Source organism: Sarcophilus harrisii, chromosome 2, assembly GCF_902635505.1.
Source record: "Sarcophilus harrisii chromosome 2, mSarHar1.11, whole genome shotgun sequence".
NCBI lineage: Eukaryota > Metazoa > Chordata > Mammalia > Dasyuromorphia > Dasyuridae > Sarcophilus > Sarcophilus harrisii.
In genome coordinates this window covers 216,232,976-216,247,818 of record NC_045427.1, presented here as the reverse complement: position 1 = coordinate 216,247,818, position 14,843 = coordinate 216,232,976, and the positions used below count along the sequence as shown (strand labels likewise).

General features: G+C 36.9%; 1 protein-coding gene across 10 annotated transcripts in view; it reads right to left on the bottom strand.

Annotated features, from left to right (window-relative positions):
- DTNB (dystrobrevin beta) overlaps nt 1-14,843 on the bottom strand; it is a 333,753-nt gene that overhangs the window by 36,267 nt on the left and 282,643 nt on the right. The gene's annotated exons all lie outside the window — the stretch shown is intronic.

Sequence of the window (14,843 nt, the reverse complement as noted above, 5' to 3'; positions counted from 1 at the left end):
TTAATTCTGTTGCTTTTTGGTCATACATCAACACTAAGTTTGATACAACTATTCCTTTTTCTGATCTTCCTCTAGCTTCCACATAACCTAATTCATATTTGACCTTCATCTCAAGCTTCAGCTCTTTCTAGGCTTTAGAGTTTCTGGAGTATTGTCAAAAGATCATGCTATTAAATCACTCTGCTCTCATCTTAATAAGTGTTTGATTCTATATCTGTCTTTTACAATATATTTTTAGATATATTTTGCTTTCACATCACTTAGATTTTCCTCTGAATACTTCCTCCAATCCTCCCCCAGAAGAGGGATAGCCCTTTTAATAAAGAATAAAAAAAAGTGGAGGAAAGAAAAAAGTTTCACAAAACTAATGATGAAACAAATGAATATCTGATATCATACAAATATTCCATACTAATGGTTCTCCAACTCCAAAAAGAAAGAGGTAAGGGAGCTATTTCTTTTATTTGATCTATAGGACCCAAACTTGGTTAATTAAAGTCTACAGATTTCAGTTTTGATTGTGGTGGTATATTCATTTATATTGTTGTAATCATCATGCATTCTGTTTTTCTAGTTATGTTTACTTTACTCTATGTCAAATCACACAAATCTTTTCATGTTTTCCTTTATTGATTATATTCATTTTTTCTTTTGGTGCAATGATTTTCCATTATATTCTGCAATTTGTTGGCCATTTCTCAATCGATAGGTCTCCACTTTGTTTTCAGTTCTTTGATCTAATAAAAGCATCGCTATAAGTATTTTGTTATATATAAGGGCCTTCATTTTTGTCAATGGCCTCCTTGGACTATATGGCTAATAGTGAAACCTTTGGTTCAGAGGATATGAATATTTTAATTTAGTGTAGTTTTAGGTTTTTTTTTGAACAGAATTCAAAATTGCTTTCTAGAATAAGACTAAGTCATAATTCCAGCAACAGTGAATTGGTATGTTCATCTTGCCACAGTTCCTCCCCATGTCATTTTTGCCAGGTATAAGATAAAATCTCAGCATTATTTTGATTTGTTTCTTTTATTATTATAATTTGGAGCATTCTTTCATATAACTGTTAATAGTTGGCAATTCTTTTGAAAACCACTGTTCATATCCTTTGGCCATTTATTTATTGGGGAATGACTTTTGGTCTTAAACATTTCTGTTATCTATTGAAATAGAATGGATATCACATTCTTATCAGAAATATTTGATACAGAGATTTTTACTACTTCACTTATAATTAATACAAGACTTCATTCAATTCCATGGAATCAAAATTTTTTTTTTATCTTTTGTAATTACCTCTAACCCTTGTTTAGTTAAAAATTTATCCTTACCCATATCTACGAAAGGTATTATGGTCTGCTTTTCTTCTCTTTTTTATAATCTGGTATTTAGCATTCATATCATGTATCCATTTTAATTTTATTGTGGAACATGGTGAAAGTTGTTTATCTAAACCCAAAATTTACCAGATCATCTCCCATTTTTCCCAACAGTTTTCATAAAATAGTAGGATTTATCAGACACTGGTTATATATATATATATATACATATATATATTTAAAATGTGAGCATTAATTGATGAATTTCCTATATATCTACAATAACTCTTTTATACAGTTCCTTTTCTAACTTATTAGTAGAATTTGTTTGTGACATCAGAATTTTATTCTGTTCTGAAAGTATCCCATCAACTTCCCTTTTGAAATTTTAGATCATGAGATCTTTCTTTTCTTTCAATTCTTTAAAATTGATAAAATTAATAAAACCTGTATTACTCAGCTTTTCCCTTTTTGATATATCATGAACTCTAAGACATTGGATTAAAGTTTTTGTCATTTCTGTTTTAGCAGTCATATCCTCCCCTCATTAGGTAATATCAAATCTAAGAACAGTAGCACCCCCTATATAATACCTCTATTGAAATGATCTTACAACAACATAAGTTTTTAGAAACTATCTGATCTTACTTTTAATATTTAAAGATGAATAAAATGAGGCCAAGAGAAAAAAGTGATAAAATATTCTTAAATGGACCTGAACTTCTAGTTTGCCACATTGATTGGGGCAAAATTAATTAAGAAAAAATAGGCCACATCAAATTGGCAAATATGACAAAAGATGAGATTTGTCAGTACTGGAGGAGTTGTAGAAAGATGGGACCCATTAAAAACTTGGCTGTGGAAGGATATATCTTAGTCAAAGGAGCTACTGGAGTTAACTTAGTAGGGGAATGACATGGTCAGATCTAAGCTTAAAATGCAAAAATTATAATTTTTGCCCAATTATCCAGGATGCATATCCAAAATGTGGGCTGGGAATGCTTGAGTCACATGGCAAAAAGACTTCTATGAAAAATTATTAAATGGATACTTATTTGGTGCTTTATTACATGCAAAACATTGACGTATGTCTGCATTTCCAATAGTATATATATTTTCGTGAATATATTCCTACACATACATCAAAGACTTCTTGACAAGAATATTAATAAGAAATAGGTCATCTTTTGCAAATGATATTTCACAAGAGATCACATTTTTACAATTATCCAAATGAATTAAAATGCAGAGAAAAAAAGATCCCACTATGTTCATTGTTTGCTGACTATTAAAAATTATTTGCTTGAACAAAATTCAGCTTTAAAGTTTCTCTTAACAAGGTGACTACATGCACACATAAAAATTAGAGAAGATGACTTGAGCATTCTATGGAAAGAGTATGGGGCAGGCATATAGCATGTACCATGATGTCATGACAAGATAAGGAAGACCCCAGGACATTAAATAGGCACCTTGTGAGAAGTATATGGAAGGATATGAACAAGAGGGGCATAGGTTGGACAGGTGTGAATGGGCTGCTATCTAAAATATCTATGTCACTAAGATCATAGATTCATCTGCGTATGTGCAGTATGTTCAACTACTTTGGCAGCTGGATGGAAGAAGGGATTTGAAGAGGGGAAAATCAATCAAAAAGTTGATCAGGAAGATCAATTCAATTCCACAAACATTAAAGTACTTAATAAGCTCAAGCTACTGGGGATACACCACATATACGAACATGTGAAGAAGTAGTGAATTATGGTATTTAGAGGAAACTGACAATCCATGGGAGGGTGACCTGACAAGACAGGAGACCAGCTGCCTTGAGAACAGGGTACTCTCTTTGGTAGGTAAGTGATGTGGCATCCCAGTTCTTGGCTATAGCTAAACTTCTACTCCATCTCATTATTGAGTGTGTGCACATTTTGTGTCCTCAGAAAGATTAGTGAGGTTTGGGATCAGTCTCTTAGAAGCCCATGGAAAAAGCCTAACTTTGAGAGTTAATACCTTCTGTGGAGCATTAATAAAAAAAAAATCCTCTAAAACTCTGAGCAAGGCTGTTATCATGGTAACAGAATGAAAGAGACACTTCAGCCTACATTTCTGTCTCCCTGACTCATGGATACCCGCCAGGTAGCAGATGGTTTGTGTGGACAATTACCTTCATTCTGCTGCAGTGTGTTTAAATTAAACAAACTCTGGCCTCTTTGCTGCTGATTTTCAGAGTCACTGTTTAGAGAGGAGAAAAATGGCTGGGAGAAAGGTATAGTCTGAAATTTGGATGAGGACATAACAAACATAGAGAGGTGAGATTCAGAAATGGAATGGATTTTATTAGTTTTTTTCCCCCAAGGAAATGAAAAACAAAACAAAACAAAACAAAAATTCCACGTAGTATTTTGAGCTGGGGCTAGCAGCGACTCTGTTAGGAAAATATAGCTGTCTAATCAAACACTATAGTAGAGAGGGGTGACAAGATGATTAGACGCTATATTATCTGTCATGCTACAAGGTTTGCCTGTAATTGTTTGACATGAAAGGATTTAAGGATACAGGAAATAGGAGGGGGAACCAAAAAGCTCAGGAGGAAAGGCACGTATGTAGATTATGTATAGAAATGGGAGTGGAGGGGGTGAGGGGACACCCAGATGGCAGTGAAAGAGCTAAGTTAGCCACAACCCTCTCTGGCAGCCCCATGCATTTCACACATTGGAATAAATTAGAAACAGTCAAACTGGTAAAGAATGTGGCTGGAAGCCTCTCCCTCCCTAGAAGAGGCCCTGCATGAAAGCTTGAGTGCAGAGCAGTCTCTTGAAAGATCAGCTTGGCTCCTCATCACCTGAAAGAAGAGTGGTGGGAATTTTCAGAATGATTATTTATTGAGTGTGTAGCAGCACAAATTAACCCTGTCAGAGAACTGCATCCACCCAAAGGAGGCAGTGATGAACTTTAGCAGGGAAAGTCAATCAGTAGTCATTAAGCATTTATTAAGCCTCTACTGTGTGCCAGACATAATATGTACACATATTATATATATACATGTATGTATGTATGTGTGTGTGTGTTTATAAAAAAAATATAAAATACACATATATACAGTGTATACTGCGAGATAGTAGAATGGTCCATAATAGTGCCCAGCCCAAGTCTTTCTGGCTCATGGTTTAGGTTCTGATGGCTTTTAGCAATTATTTTCTAGACAGAAACTTTGAGGGTTTTCTCCTCTTAAATTGGCTTTTTTTTTTTTTTGATTGTAAATCAGGCTATCTTCTGTCTCATTTCTTACCTAACCCCTAGCCAATGAATTGGTGTTGCCTCAGATAAACTGAGGCCTTGGAAAGACCTTAATTGAGAAAGACCAAGGTCATTCACTGCACTCCTGGGTCTTTTCACTGGGCTTCAGTGACTCTGGAGGAGATCCTAAAGCTGACAACTTTACACAGCTTTACTTCACTTAAATCCAATTCATGAATAAGTCAAGACATCACTCTTATGCTATCTTTAGTTCTCTTTGAGAAAGAGGGATGAATAACGAGGCTCCATACAAAGAAATTAGAACAGGACTTAACAACTTTATCTGTTGCTGGGAGTGTCTCCTTTCTCAGAGGTGAGATTTTAAGTTAGTTTGATGACCTAAGAAGGGATTGTCCTGCTGTCCCATCCCTGACTGCAGACTCCCCTTGGCTTTACTCTCAGTATACACAGAGGGACTTTTTACATGTAGCCTCTCTCCCCTTTCTTAACTGTGGCGGGAGAGTAACCGAGGGCAGTAATAGTCAATCAGGAGACTTGCCTCCAACACAACCATATTTATTCTTCACTTTAATCAATCAGTACTTCCCTACTCCATCCCCGCTACAGCTCTGCAAGCTCCTAACTTTCCTTCATCTATACTCTTTGGCCCCTCAGGGAACATATCCAAACCCCAGCCTTAGTGCGGGAGCTGTACAGATGACATTGTGAAAATTCCCTTTTCTTCAGCATGTCCATCCCCTTTCCTCAAGTTCACCTTGTGGACACAGAAATTGCCCCTCCAATGGCAGGCAAAGACCAATAAAAGCCTCAATCTCCCCCCCCCCTTTTTTTTAAGGTGGCATGGAATGAGTCATGGGATGATCAGAAATGAATAATTTGTAATCTGCATTTCAGATCTCATTACATCATCTTTCTCCTGTCTTTCTGTTCCTGTTTTTGCCTAGAATACTACTATTCTACCAGTCACCAAGATTTATAAATTTGGGACCATCTTTTACTCACCCCATATATTCAAATAGATGCCAACTCTAGTCAAATTTCTATTGCCACATTTATCTCTTATATCCATCCTTCCGTATTATAATGGCCTCCTAATACTCTTCCTGATTCAAGTCTCTCCTCATTTTAGTCAATCATTGCACATGGTTGCCCAAGTGACTTTCCTAAAGTGAAGATCTAACCATGAAAGTATCACTCCCCTATTAAACAAAATTCAGTGGCTGCCTATTGCCTTTAGGCTAAAATACAAATCTCTTTGTTAGGCATGGGGAATCTTGTTAATCATACTCCAATCCACTTCTCTAGTCTTATATATTACTCCCCTTCTACTACCCACTCCAGGTAAGCTGATCTTTTTCTAGTCTTCACTCTCATACAAAAACGCCACTGAACTATTGAAACATGAGTAGGAAATTAAGAAATGATAGCATCCATTAAACAGGACTAGATATAGAAAGAGGAATAGATTTATATTAAAAACTTTCTAGTGATTGAAATCATATATAATTTGGTTTTGTTTTCTGCTTTTCTGCTGGGAATGAGAGAAACATGACTCCTGTTGAAAAGTTATGTTCTGACCTACTTGACTGTCATTCTCTCTATCTTTTATTGTAAAAAGGTAAATTTACTTATTTCATCTGTTTCACTAATCTTTAAACATTTCAATTCTTGGGTATATTTTGAAAGGCATACAACATGTATGCTCAATTTTTTTTTAAACTAATAGAGGCATGCAAACAAGGAAATACGGAAATAATTGCCTTAAAGTGCTATTTCCAACTTGCTGTGGTGGTTATGGTCCATTTATGCCTTGCGACCCAATGAGAAATATATGCTGCTACCAACTCTGAGAAGCTACATGTTTCCACATTGATGCCTTAAGTATCTCAAAAGCAACATATCTAATATGGAACTACTCGCACTATTTGCCCCCACTCCTCCCAAAACTATCCCTCCTCCAAACTTCCCTGTCTCCTTTAAGGACACCATCTTCTTGGCAGTCACAGAACCATAAAAGTAGAGAATTGGAGATTTTGAGGATCAGAGTGGTCCTCAGCAGCCATGTAATTCAGCCCATACATGAGAGGAATCCCAAACATGACATATCCCAATTAGTACTGCTCTAATTAGAAAATGTTTTCCTGACAATGGGCTTAGATTTATTTCTTTGCACTTCCATCTATTATTATTCTTGGCTCTATCTTCTGGGGTGAAAGTCTAGTCCCTTTTCTAAATTATGGTTTTTTAAATACTTGAAAGCCACTATCATATATCCTAGGAGTTTTTTCTTTTTCAGGGCAGACATGCCAAGTTCCTTCAAATGGCATGGACTCTAGGTCCTTCAGTATCTTGGCTGACCCCTTCTGAACATTTCTCACCTTTTCAGTGTCATTCTTTAAGTGTCTCATGCTTCCTAAAACTGAACAAGATGCTAAAGATGAAGTCTGATGAGGGATTATCACTTCCCTATTCCTGGAAGCTATAGCTCTCTCAACACAGCCCAAAAGAGCATTAATTTTTTCAATTGCCACATGACACTGTTGACTGAAATCGAGCTTGTAGTTAACTAAAGCCCTCATACTTTTTTCAGAACTGCTGCCTAACCATTCATCCTCCCCCTATTCCCACCACCATTCTGCCAGTCTTTTACTAATGAAGCTCTTGCCTGGTTTCCAATTTCTTTGCCAAATGCTTCAAACACTGGTTGACTCTGTACCTATTATTAGACTTCTAGTAAACAACTGGGTTGACTGCAAATTTGTTAGAAAATTTCAACTGGGCCTTCATGGCAGCAAGACAATCATTTTATAAGTGATTCATTATCTCACTCATCACAGCAGTTATTCTGAAGCTTTCCCCTCTTCAAGTATCCCAAGCATCCCTTTTCCCTAACTGTCTCAGCTGAGGATCTTGCCTCATATTTCTATTTGCAAAAATAGCCTTTCTTTCCTCCTCCCCACCATTGCATCTCATATTACTCAGATGTCTTTTCTCATTATCTTGGTCTTCATCTCTGTTTCACATGAAGAAGTGGCGTTTCTCTTTGCCAAAGCAAACCCTTCTCTGGGCATCCTTGATCCCATCCCCTTCAAGTCTTCTCAGGCACATTGCTCTAGTTTCTCACTAATCTTCAATGTCTCCTTATCTATTAGTAGGCTGTCTCCTGGCTGCCTTTGTGCTGGTTGTCCTAGACTGTTTTTCCTCCTCACCTCTACCTCCCGGCTTTCTCAAGACTCAGTGCACATCTTACCTCCTGCAAGTGTCCCTTCTCATATCCCTACTGCTAGTGCCTTCTCTCTGAGATACTGGCTATGCTACCTTCTCTTTGGGATTTAGAGTCTACAGCTCTTATATGAAGATAGTTGCTTATACTTTATTATAGACCTCCCCCTTTAGAATGTCAGCTCCTTATTTTTGCCTTTCATTGTATCCTCAGTCCTTAATACAATCATTGGCACACTTTAAGGCTTAAAATATTATTTGACTGATGGAATAAAGAAAAAATGAAGTTAATCTAAAATGATGACTTACTCTTGCTGAAGAAGCCATGCTGACTCTTTGTAACTGCCACCATGGTTGGTAGATTCTGCCACTATCACCACCCTTCTTTTAAAAAGTCAGTGCTTTTGCCTTTCTTTGATCGTGTATTATCTCTCCTCCCTTCCATGTCAAAAAACATCACAGATGGTAGCTAAGCAATCACATTGGCCTATTCTTTCTGGATATGAGAATATGATTCACCTGGGCCAAGTTACTTGAATCAGTCATGTACAAGCTGTTCACTTACTACTTCATTACTTATTTTGGATATTTACTCCCTGATACTTATTTTTCATATTTTTATTTCCAAAGCAAAGATCATTCTCCTTGGCAGAGAAAACAGAAGTAAAATAAGAACTAGGCAGTTCTGCTTTCTTTTTTGTTGTCAGTTATCATCATCCTATCAATCCCTAAAGTCCTGTCTTTTTTTTTTTTTTAATGCTGGAATGTATGATGGTGGCTTTCAAGTTATTTAAAAAAACCATAATTTAGAAAAGGGACTAGATGTATTCTCTTTCACCCCAGAAGATAGAGTCAAGAATAATAACAGATGGAAGCACAAAGAAACAATTTAAATTCAATGTCAGGGAAAATGGCTGCTGAGGACCACTCTGATCCTCAAAATCTCCAATTCTCTACTTTTGTGGTTCTGTGACTGCCAAGATGGTGGTGTCCTCATAGAAGACAGGTTAGTTTGGAGAAGGGATAGGCTTGGGGAGGGGTGGGGGGAAATAGTGCAAGTAGTTCCATATTAGATATGTTGCTTTTGAGATACTTAAGGCATCAATGTGGAAACATGTAGCTTCTCAGAGTTGGCAGCAGCATATATTTCTCATGGGTCACAAAGCATAAAGGGGCCATATCCACCATAGCAAGTTGGAAATAGCACTTTAAGACAATTATTTCCATATTTCCTTGTTTACATGCCTCTATTAGTTTAAAAATAATTGAGTATACATGTTGTATGCTTTTCAAAATATATCCAAGAATTGAAATAATTTTGCCATTATTGTAGCAAAATAAAAAGAAAAAAAGCCCAATCCTTACTTCTATCTTTACCTTCTCTCACCAGCCTCAGTTTGATTCTGATCTTTAGCATTCCTGATAGTTATATAGGATTCAGCATACTCTCATATTAATTCTCCATTTCTTGGTCTGGCTTCCATCTTCTGTACTCTTAAAATACATTGACTTCCTTATATACCACTACTGGTATGTTTGGCTACGTCCTCTTTTTCCTCTACACTAGAATTATTGTCTTCTGTACCTTCTGAATTTCATTCTTGGGCAACTTTTGACTGCCCTAGCCTGACTCCCCTGCAGCCATATAGTCCAAATCTGGGGTGCATAACAGACCAATTTTATTCTTGTTTCTTCTTTCCTTTTGTCACAAATTCCACGAGAGAGTGATCTCTGCTCCCTGGAAATTTCATAATTTCAATCTAGCAAACAGTCCCTCTCTTTTAGTGAGAATCTGACCCAGAATTTCACCTTGTCATAAAGTGAATCAAGAAGTTATTAGCTGCTCTGATTTTTGGACAGAGACAGACAGACAGACACATGGAAGGAGGGGACACATGGACAGACACAGGGAGAGACAAAGGAAGATGAAGAAGGAAATGGAGAAGAAGTTCCAGTAGATAAGATGTTTAGATATAATTGAAATCCCTTCTCACTATTCTATCATGTCTCAATTCCAGGGTTGTGATCTACTTCCCAAACTGCTCATCTATTTTCTCTTTCCACACTTGTACTGTATTACAATGCCAAAACTCTTACATATTGACCTATGTCCTTGAAGTTTTGCCCTCACTAAAGGATATGGTAAGCTACCATTGTCTTTTTCCTATCCACACTTTTTTCCCTTCTTTCTGGGTTCCTGAATAGTCTCACATGAATTTATTAATATAAAAATTAATAGAATTTATATATATTATATATAATAAATTAATATAAAATTATTTGTATTCCTGTTACCTAGCTTATTTCTAGTCATATTGAGACATACATTTCAATGACATTTCTTCCAGCACATTACAGTGATAATGATAAGACCAAATCTATTACCTTGCATATAATTTCTACTTCCTCTTATATCAGTCACCTACTTTTGCAAATTTTGATGTCTTCCTTACTTCACTCAACTCCCCTGTTATATACTCATTCATTTTCCAAGACTTGTCTATTCTACTTTTACATCTTATTTCACATCTATGCCCTTTTTTCTACTCACATAGTCTCTGTTTTCTCACTTTTATTGCTTCTTGCCTAGATTAGGAAAGTCTACTTGCCCAACTAATTAAAATAGTCTCCTAATTTGCCTCCACACTTCTGGTTTCTTACTTAATTAATTTTTTCCATACAATTGCCAAAGTGATTCTCTGCTACTGTGACTCTTTGCTTCTTCTCCAGCTCCCAGCCTGGGGCCTAAAATTTTTTTTTATTTAAAATTTCATCTTATTTTTATTGAAATGGAATGTTCTTTTCCCATATACTGATTCAAAAAACATTGTCTAGGAGGTGAAACTGAATGGAGGGGGTGTGAAGCTTTAAGAAAGAATAGATGAAGGCATGGTTTCAAGTCAGGATTTCCCAATCTCCTTGGATAATGTAGAAAATGCCCCCAGCAAACAGTCTATAAGAAGTGCTAACTTAGAAAGATGGTGACTACACTGATTGATTTTCCCAACTGGAAATATACCATCATCATCATCATCACCATCTCAAGCATAAAGAGATATCCAAGGGAGCCATACACACTCCTGGGCATATAAACAGGGAAAGACTTTTGAGATTTGCTGCAATCTATTCTTCAGATGAATAAATATGTGCCATATGTGTCAAAGATGGGATTTTGAAACTATATCTTTGACTTTCAATGCCTTTCATGACTTAAGTCTCCCCTCTTTCGGTCTTCTTATATCTTATTCCCACACTGGCCTCTTTGCCATTCCTTATAAACACTTCCATCTCTCCACTCCACTCCCAGCATTTTTACTCTGTCCCTCATGTTTGGATTGCTTTTCTTTGCCTTTATCTCGTCTCCCTTCAAAATCCAACTAAAATTCTTCCTTCAAAAACCCTTTCTTCTGGAAAGGGGCTCATATGTGCAAAAATGTTTGTGGCAGCCCTTTTCATAATGTCTAGAAACTGGCAATTGAGTGGATGCCCACCAGTTGGAGAATGGCTGAATAAATTGTGGTATATGAATGCTATGGAATATTGTTGTTCTGTAAGAAATGACCAGCATGATGAATACAGAGAGACTTGGAGAGACTTATATGAATTGATGCTAAGTGAAATGAGTAGAAGCAGATCATCATGATGCACTTCAACAATACTATATGATAATCAATTCTGATGGACGTGACTCTTTTCAACAATGAGATGAACCAAATCAGTTCCAATTGATCTGTAATGAACAGAACCAGCTACACCCAGAGAAAGAACACTGGGAAATGAGTATGGACCACAACATAACATTTGCACTCTTTCTGTTATTGTTTGCTTGCATTTTTGTTTTTTCTTCTCAGGTTATTTTTACCTTCTTTCTAAATCCGATCTTTCTTGTGCAACAAGATAACTGTATAAATATGTATACATATATTGTATTTAACATATACTTTAACATATTTAACATGTATGGGACTACCTGCCATCTAGGGGAGAGGTGGGGGGGAAGAAGGGGAAAAGTAGGAACAGAAGTTTTTGCAGAGGTCAATGTTGAAAAATTACCCATGCATATGTTCTGTCAAAGCTATTAAAAAAAAAGAAAAAGAAAAGAAAAAAAAATACAAAAACCCTTCCTTCTGTTGATCATTCCCTATTGATCCTGCCTTTGGTTGTTTGTGGTAGCTAGGTAGCTCAATGGATAGAGTATGGGGCTAGAGTCAGGAAGACCCCTTTTTCTGAGTTAAAATCTGGCCTCAGACACTTACTGGCGGTGTGATCCTGAGCAAATCACTTAATCTCATTTATTTCAGCTTCCTCATGTACTAAAAAACAGCTAGAGAAGGAAATCTTAAACCATTCTAGTCTTTTTGCCAAGAAAACTCCAAATGAGGTCACAAAGAATAAGACATGTCTGAAATGACTGAACAACAACAAATGAGTTTGTTTGTATATAGTTGGCTAGAAAGTTGTCTCCCCAAATAGACTGTGAGCTCCTCAAGGACAGGGGCATCTTTTGCCTCTCTTTGTATCCTCAGTTCTTAGCATAGGAGCAGACATATAACAGGGGCTTAATAAATAATTACCTCTAGGTATTATCTAGTTCAAATCCCCTAATGGTGCAGAGAAACAGTTAATGGCAGAGCCAAGACGACTAACATGATATTTTCCTATTTAGCCCCAATTTCTCCATTTCTCTCCTCTCAACCCCAAACTGCACTTCAGACACCCCCAGGTAAATGGGAGTCAATTCTCAAATCCACAAGTTCTGGAACATAAATTCAGTCAATGATACCCAAAACAGGTTTTCCCAAAGACAATAATATGGAGATGAAGTTGTACTGTCCAGTGGCTCTGTAGGGACCTGTCACTACTCCAAATTCATCTACTGTTACATGGGATTTAAAAAACTTTTCCAGTATCTTTAAAAATAAACACACTCCTTTAAAAAAAGAGCTAAGCTTCCAGTGCTGGACTTTTGTAACATTTCCAAACTGTTTTTCATGGGTCTGTGGGACACAGCTGGTGTGGGAAGTCTGTTAGACTGAGCTGGCCTGAAATTCCCTCATGTTCTTGGCCTATGTACAGTTTTGTTAGGACTTTGTAAACTGTATCAAAGTAGGTAAAGTTTTCATGACTGAATTGTCTTACTTACAGCTGAGCCAGCCCTTCAAGGTTCATAATTTGAAGTGAAAATTTTTGTGGGTTTTTTTTTTTTTTTTTGCAGGTAGGAAAGATTTCTTTGAAAGACTATAAGGTTAATTTAACAACTTTACAGGTTCCCCCCCCCCTGAGAATCATTTCACATGCCATTTTAGAAACAGGAGGGACTTTAGATACCATCCAATCCAACCCTTTCATTTTACAGATGAGGATATTAGAGTGAAGAGAGCAGGAAATGACTTTTCCCAAGGTCACACATGTTCCAAATGATGTAGTCTGGATCCCAGCAGAGTAAGCATTTCAGAAAGAAATCCTCATTTCTGAGTCAGGAGATTGGAAACTTGTTCTGAACAAGGAAATGCGTGTTTTGTGGGAGAAAAACCTCTTGGTCTGGATTCTGGATCTTGTTTCAAATCTTGGTTGCCTATTAGGTTCAGCGTGAAGGGAAGGACCTGGCACTCCTTTCACTTCTTTATCAGACCTGATTCTCATCACATTCCCATCAAAGATTCCTATAATCTCTAGCGTAACAGGGCTTTGAGTTTTTGATGATGAAGCTTTACCATAACTAGGCATTTCCAGACTCTCCTGAATGGACTTTGGCATATGTACACTCCAATTCTCCTTTCTGTTCCTCTTTAATTCTTGTTCTGGAACCAGTAATCAAATTAACTTGACAATTTCTAGAAAGAAATACTCAAATCAATTGTCCAATGATTTCTTTCAGCAACCCAGTGACTTCCAGCCTAAAACACCCCTCCCTTGTCCCATAATCCTTTCTAATTATTATTTTTTCCTATTAGAATGTAAATTCCTTACCAGCAGGAATTATATTGCTTTTTGTATTTGTATCTGTGCCTAGTACAGTGCTTGGGATATAGCAAGTATTTGATAAATGCTTTTTCATTTAACATGGCTCCAGTCTATCTCTTCAATTATTCTAGTATATAGTTATATCTAGAATTCATAATTCTCCCTTTCAGTCTCTTCCAGGTTCTGCATACACAACATTCCATCTTTCTCTGAACCTTTGCAAAGGCACTTCTCTCAGGTTTGTATTCCTCACCTTTGCCTCTTAGCATCTCTAGCTTCTGTCAGAGCAGCTCAGTTATCACCACCTTGACAAAGTGATCTCACCAATTGTTTGTTCTCTTTCCTCCATGAAATTATTTTATACTAATCTGTACAAATTTTTTCTTATGAAGGAGAAGTCCTGTGAAAGACTTTACAAGTTCTGATAAGTCTTACAAAAGACTTTACAATTCTGGAAGGGTTGATTAGTGGGAGAAGAATGGGATGGGAATTATACTACTTAAAAGAAAAAAAAAATTAAACAACTAGATATCATCAGAGCAACTTAGAACCTTTTAAGGAGGCTCTGGAATTGAAATTTCCCTACTCCCTCAAACTATGGATTTTGTGTCCCCCTCGGGGAAGTTTTAGGTCCAAGTGAGTGTCCTAGATTCCTGTCCTGACCCTCCCCCCACTCCCACCTTAGGCCGGGATTGGTTCCACAAAAGGCCCCCAAAGCAGTTGCTAGACAACAAATGACCTATCCTTGGAGTTGGTTTTGTATACAGCAATTACTTGTTATGAGTTGGCATGAAGCCACAGTCAAGGAGGCCCTGGAGGGGCAACTAAGGTGATTCTCTCCCTGGACTGCCTCTAATATTAAAGTTACCCTTCCATACCTTTTATCACTGGGGCATTGACACAGCAGCCTTAGTGGTTTAAAAAAAAACCTACCAACTGACAGTTTCTTTAGGACTGGCATTCATCATCAGCAGATTTAAGAGAATGTAAAGTGCAAGATGGCTAATATATTTGAACTCTCTCATCCTTTACCCTTTCTAACCTAACAGACACCTATGACTAGATTCAGTCTATCAG